Source organism: Etheostoma cragini, chromosome 3 (assembly GCF_013103735.1).
Source record: "Etheostoma cragini isolate CJK2018 chromosome 3, CSU_Ecrag_1.0, whole genome shotgun sequence".
Classification (NCBI taxonomy): domain Eukaryota; kingdom Metazoa; phylum Chordata; class Actinopteri; order Perciformes; family Percidae; genus Etheostoma; species Etheostoma cragini.
The window spans coordinates 28,180,916-28,187,260 of record NC_048409.1 but is presented as its reverse complement, the minus strand read 5'-3'; the positions used below and the strand labels follow the sequence as shown (position 1 = coordinate 28,187,260).

General features: G+C 39.7%; 3 non-coding genes across 3 annotated transcripts; all 3 read right to left on the bottom strand.

The window, feature by feature from the left end:
* Positions 1-1,835: 1,835 nt before the first annotated feature.
* Positions 1,836-1,999, bottom strand: LOC117942627. The gene has a single exon (XR_004656176.1). It is a non-coding gene; the product is annotated as a U1 spliceosomal RNA (small nuclear RNA).
* A 605-nt stretch (positions 2,000-2,604) lies between these two features.
* LOC117942615 lies at positions 2,605-2,795 on the bottom strand. Its single transcript, XR_004656165.1, has one exon. It is a non-coding gene; the product is annotated as a U2 spliceosomal RNA (small nuclear RNA).
* Positions 2,796-3,951: 1,156 nt separating this feature from the next.
* On the bottom strand, positions 3,952-4,115 carry LOC117942622. Its single transcript, XR_004656171.1, has one exon. It is a non-coding gene; the product is annotated as a U1 spliceosomal RNA (small nuclear RNA).
* Positions 4,116-6,345: the final 2,230 nt, after the last annotated feature.

The following is a 6,345-nucleotide window of genomic DNA, read 5'->3' as shown; positions in this document are numbered from 1 at the left end:
ACAACGTACATTTGAGTTTTTATACAACTAGTGATGCTTTGTGACGATATTTATAGCAAGCTTGTTTGTAGTAAGACTGGCGCTTGTTACTTTAGAAAAATGGGAACATATCCCATCATGCAATGCTGTATCCACAAATCAGAAACTACAGTCACCAGTTGAATGTATTTGACTCCAACAAATGAGTTTCAGCCCAACAGCAAGTTCTAATAAGACAATACTGCATCAAACTGCTACCAAAAGTAGAGTATCCACGTTTGAAGTTAAAAGATAGAATATAAAAACGTATTTCTCACATTACCACTACTTCCTGTCTTTGTTTTCTGCCCGTGGGCAACTGACACACCGCCACCTATTGGTCTGGAGTGTGAACACCACACCTATGTGCTCCTAACCTCTTGTCCATTTCATTTAAACACAGTCTGGAAACTCTGTTGACAAGTGTTAATTTCCTTGAAGGAGGGTACGCTGCTCTCCAACCGTCCCCATCATGCCCCACCCATCCCCACACAGTCTCGTCTCTATAAACGAGAAGACTGTTGGCAAAAATTCACAAGTTCACAAAAGATTGGTATTTTGTTAACACTTTTGCACCATCACATAATATAAAGTACTAAAAAAAAAAAAATTATATTCTGATTACAATTATTTCAGTGTCCCAACCTGACCCTTAACAAGCGATTGCGCTCGCTTTAGAAAGTCAACTAGACGCAAGTTTGCGGTAAAATGCAGTTTGATTGTCGAGGTAAAAAAAAAATACATATAGCAGCTGTGAATCAAATAAAACCTAATGACTAAAGTTGTTTGTTTTACCTTTTCTGAATGTTTGCTGCTTCAATTCCAGACAAGTATTGAAAAGTATTTTCGGCGACTGAAAAAAGGCACGTGTTGAGGAAGAGGACCAGCCTGACCAGCCAGGCTAAAGCTAATATAGTTAGCCTAAAGAACCAAGGGGTCCCTCTTTCCCAACCAACGTTATGGTTCGGACCCGCGACGTTGGAAACGCAACACTAATCTCCTACAGAAGTCTGTGTCTAATCTGATGTCATTTCCACTTATTTAAATTGTTCTTGGATACAGAGTTTGTTGCTAGTGCACGTGACGTGCAGGTCTGATCAATTTATCAAGCTAAATAAACAAATTCAGACAGAGGTGGACGCATTGTGGTAATGTGAATTTCAGCAGACAATTTAATAATGAAAAATGATTCAATTTCTATGCTGAAACACCATTTTCTTTTCTTTAGGACATTTAAAAAAAAAAAAAAAGGAATTAGAAAAATTAAAACCGGATTTCATAGAGCCCTACATAACCAATCACTAATGTTTGGTTGTGATGCCAGCTTAGCATCGCTAAGATTAGCCTTAGATAACGTTTTCTCCACTGATCACTGACGGAGTGAGCTACAAAAATCAAACTTTTCCCTAACCCCGTTGGGAGAAGGGACACAACATCAAGGCCACCAACAAAACTCAGCAAAGATTGTTCTTGCTCTGGCTTTATTGGCTTCACTCGCATCTTTCTAAACCACCTTTAGTATAAAACTCCCCAAAATCACTACTTCTAGATTAACAACAGAGAGCTGTTATGACTGATTTCACATTCATTAGAGAATGATCCACCTAATCTGAATTAAACTAATGTGAGGGTAAATTAAAAATAATATATATATATATATCAATCACAGGAACTTACATTGCTGCATCAATGTGTCAGACATTACATGGTCGTTTCCTACTTTTAGTAGATAGTAAATTCTTTGAGCCACAGCTGACTAAGTGCTTTACATGTAATCACCTATCTGGATATTCTGATGTTTTCATTCCACATGTTATCAGGGGAGAGCGCGAACGCAGTCCCCCACTATCACAAATTATGCAGTCGAGATTCCCACATTTGGGGAATTCGCAGAGGTCAGCTCAGCCGGAGTGCAATGGCCAAGCCTCGCCCTGGGTGAACCACCTTCTTGATCATGGTATCTCCCCTGCCAGGTAAGTATGAGTTGTACACGGCAGAGTCAGGGGAGTCTTTCACAGAAACACCATGCTGACTAACGGAGCTGCTCACAATATAGAAAATACCAATATCAGAGACTATAAAAAGATATGCAAGTTTACAGGACTTACATATGGAAGAAACATGTTTGTACTAAAAGGATAAAGGATTATTTACACTTCACTACAGAAATAACGCATGTATATGCCCCATAATGCAATGCTGTATCCTCAAAAAAAAAGCAAACTCAAAAGTCACCCATTTTATGTATTTAACTCCAACAAATTAGAGAGCCCAGCAGAGTTTAAATAGGAACAAGCTTAATCATACGGCAACAAAAAGTAGTTTGATCCACGTCCGAAATTCTGAGAAAACTAAAAACAGTTCCGTTTCTCACATTACAACTACTTCCTGTCTTTGTTTCTGGGGGAGAACTGCCACACTGCCACCTGTTGGTCTGGAGTGTGGACACTATTATTCATCTCAGTGCTCGTGTCTATGCATCTTAATTGCTCTTAACACAACAGTAACATCTTCAAGGCTGTTAACACAAGTAAAATAAACGATGAAGGCTACTTGATGTTAAAGGATTAACATTTAACATTAAGAGGGGAGTGCACCGTTCCTGGAGGTACTGCAATACCAGGTCGATGCGTGGAGTGGACGGAGCAAGCCCCTATTCCATCTCCCAGTTCCAAAAATCAATTTAATATATGGTCCCCGGGTAGGGGACGTATCAGATATTAAACTGATAAGAACAGATACTACACTTGATCTTAGCCAAAAGGCCGAGAAGCGATACTGAGAATGGGTCTGCAGAGAGGACCACATTCTCCACATGGCATGTCTCACTTAAGGGTCGGGTAATTAACTACAACCTTATAACAGTTCTGGTCACTATATAAAACAGGAACAACGTACATTTGAGTTCATAAACAACTGGTGATGCTTTGTGGCAACGTTTATAACAAGCTTGTTTGTAGTAAGACTGACATTTATGACATGTTACATATCCCATCATGCAATGCTGTATACACAAAGTCACCAATTTGACTCCAGCAAATGAGCAACAGCAAGTTGAAATAAAACTAAACTGAATCAAACTGCTACCAAAAGTAGATTGATCCACGTTTAAAGTTCAAAGAAAAGAATGAAAACACTACATTTATATAGACAGTTAAAGAAATGGACCAACAGATCTCGTCGCTCTGGACGGAGGCCAGTGAAGTCTATTAGAAAAACTTTTCCGGTGATGCTGAGCGTTACTGCTCAGCCTTCAACTGAGCTTGAAGACGTAGATGTGACCGACCTGTATGAAAGTGGTAAGTCTTCTGGTGATCTACAAGTAATGGAGCCTTTTATACATTGTCTTGTTTCTTTAGAAATAAATAATTGACAAAAAGAGTCTTTAAATGCTTCGGATGTAAATGGCTATCAAAGTGACGCCAAAATGAATATGAACCCACAGAAGGTTACCAAACCTTAAAGTCATTGCTGTCAGCAACGCCTCTGTTCACGGATTGGACCCACAAATATTTAACCGGAGAAAACCCAAGATTATGTCCATCCCTGGCAGAGTGCTGAAGGAAAATGAAAATTGAGCGGAAGTAAGGAGCAGGGCGAAGCCAGGCTACTTCTACGTTTAAAAATGGGATTAAGTCATATTCTTATTTTCTTTACTAATTGACATAATTACTTCCACATTAACAACAGAGCTGTTATGACTGATTTCACATTCATTAGGGGATGATTCACTGATTATCTGGATTAATTAAAGTAATGCGCACGGGTAAATTAATAAAATCACGGGAACTTATGTTTCTGCATTAATGGTGTCAGATGTTACACAGCATAGTTTCCTACTTATAGTAGATAATACTGTGAGCCACAGTTTACTACATGCTATATTTGTAATCAGCCAATTGATTGTTATGATATTTTCCTTACACATGTTATCAGGGGAGAGCGCGAACGCAGTCCCCCACTATCACAAATTATGCAGTCGAGATTCCCACATTTGGGGAATTCGCAGAGGTCAGCTCAGCCGGAGTGCAATGGCCAAGCCTCGCCCTGGGTGAACCACCTTCTTGATCATGGTATCTCCCCTGCCAGGTAAGTATGAGTTGTACACGGCCGAGTCAGGGGACTCTTTCACAGAAACACCATGCTGACTAACGGAGCTGCTCACAATATAGAAAGTACCAAAATCAGAGACCATTAAAACACATGAAAGTTTACAGGATTTAAATACACAAGAAACATGTTTGTACTAAAAGCACAACAAAAGGTTATTTAAACTTCCCTTGAGAAATAACGTCTTCATATTTCCCATAATGCAATCCTGTAACCTCAAATCAAAAGCCAACTCAAACGTCACATGTTCCAAGTATTTAACTCCTGCAAATTAGAACAGCCCAACAGAGAGTTTAAATAGGAACAAGTTACATCATACTGCAACAAAAAGTAGTTTGATCCACGTTTGAAATCTAAACAGTATTAAAACACAGTTCTGTTTCTCACATTAAAACTACTTCCTGTCTTTGTTCATTTCTGGGGGACAACTGCCACACCGCCACCTATTGGTCTGGAGTGTGGACACTATTAACATTCACCTCTGTGCTTGTGCCAATGCAATGTAAACAAGAAAAACTGACAGGGAAAAAGCAGCAGAATTTATATACAAAGGACTCTCACTTTTGGGGAATGGGCATATGAGCAAGCAGTGAGTGCAAAGAGCAGCACAATTCTTTAAACAATCTTCCAGTCTCTCTCAACAGGTACTGGTTTTATCAATTTTACAGTGACAGGCATTGAAAAAACATGTCTCCACTTGGCAACCTCCTGCTCTTAATACAACAGTAACAGCTGTCAGTCCCCTGTGTAAGTCGAGTGAAGCTGTGAGTTGTGCATGCGCCACTCTGGGACAAGTAGTCAGAGAGATAGAGAAAGACAGAGTGGCGACACTCCCATTGGACGCCGTTGTACGCCTACTTTTGGGGTACGCAGCCTCGCATGGTTCCAAACATCCAGTCAACGGCGTTGGAAATAAGTCATTTCCATTGCTGACCGCTGAGTAACTTCTGAATTAAGTTGATTAAATAGCTATCACTTTTGAATTGGCAACTGTATATATTTTATCCAAGGCCCTTTATGATGAATATATTGATCTTTATCTGAATGTGCACAGCTTAATCATATTTATAACTTAGTATACAACCGATTGCCTACTTGTTTATTAGCTCGACTTCGGCAGCTGTGAAGGTATCTCTAGGGGTAAATTGATTAAATAGCTACCTCTTTTGAATTGTCAACTCTATATTATATTAGAAGCCCTTTTATGATGCATATACTTATCTACAGCCCAATTATCGGGGGATTCGGGGCTGCATAGAGCAGAACAGGCTAGGTTGTTATACGACTTCTGCACACCCAACTCTGTGGGATAGACCGCATTCCTCTGTTCTTAACATTACTTAACACACACACACAACACACACACACACACACCCCCCCCCCCCCCCCCCCCTCGGGTGCCTAGCTGCAGAATTGGCGACAGATTATTCCTGTTTAAAAGAAAAGAAATCATTCATCCATCCAAGGGTAATGAGTTGTTATTCTTGAATATATTTGACACTTTATTTATGGCTTGGTCTTAAATGATTACGTTTTTGTGGTCAACTCATGCCTGTTTTATTTGATCACATTTGAAGAAGCCCCGTTTTGACTTTAGCGACCTGTTCTAGTGTACATCTGCATATAAAAGACAGACAATCAATCTGGAAGTAAGAGGTTTTTATACTTGTGTTTTAAACTTATTTTGGGTAAATAATGAGAGATTATGCCTTTTAAGAAAACATTTTTTTAATTACAGACCAGTATTATACTACAGATAATTGCTCTGAAGTGGGTTATTTTAAATTTTCCTTTATAGTGTTTTTTTATGGTGAATGTTGTAGTTCCACTCTGGCTTTCAGTTGCCACCCTACCATTCCAAATGTAAAACTGACATCCAAATATGCAATAACGCAATTACAGTGAAACTAGTACTTGGGCATGTGTTTTCATTCATATTTACAATTCAACATTGCACTCGCTGATGCCAGTCGCATAGAAGGCCATGACGTCATGCCGTAAACGTTCGTATCTGAGCATGCGCGACTAGAACCTGCACTAGACTCACATTGGGGAGTGACACAAGCATTGAAGCACAACGAAAATGTACCCACAGCACCAAACAGAAGATGTGAATAAGTTTCATTTCAACATTAAGAGGGGAGGTGCACCGTTCCTGGAGGTACTGCAATACCAGGTCGATGCGTGGAGTGGACGGAGCAAGCCCCTATTCCATCT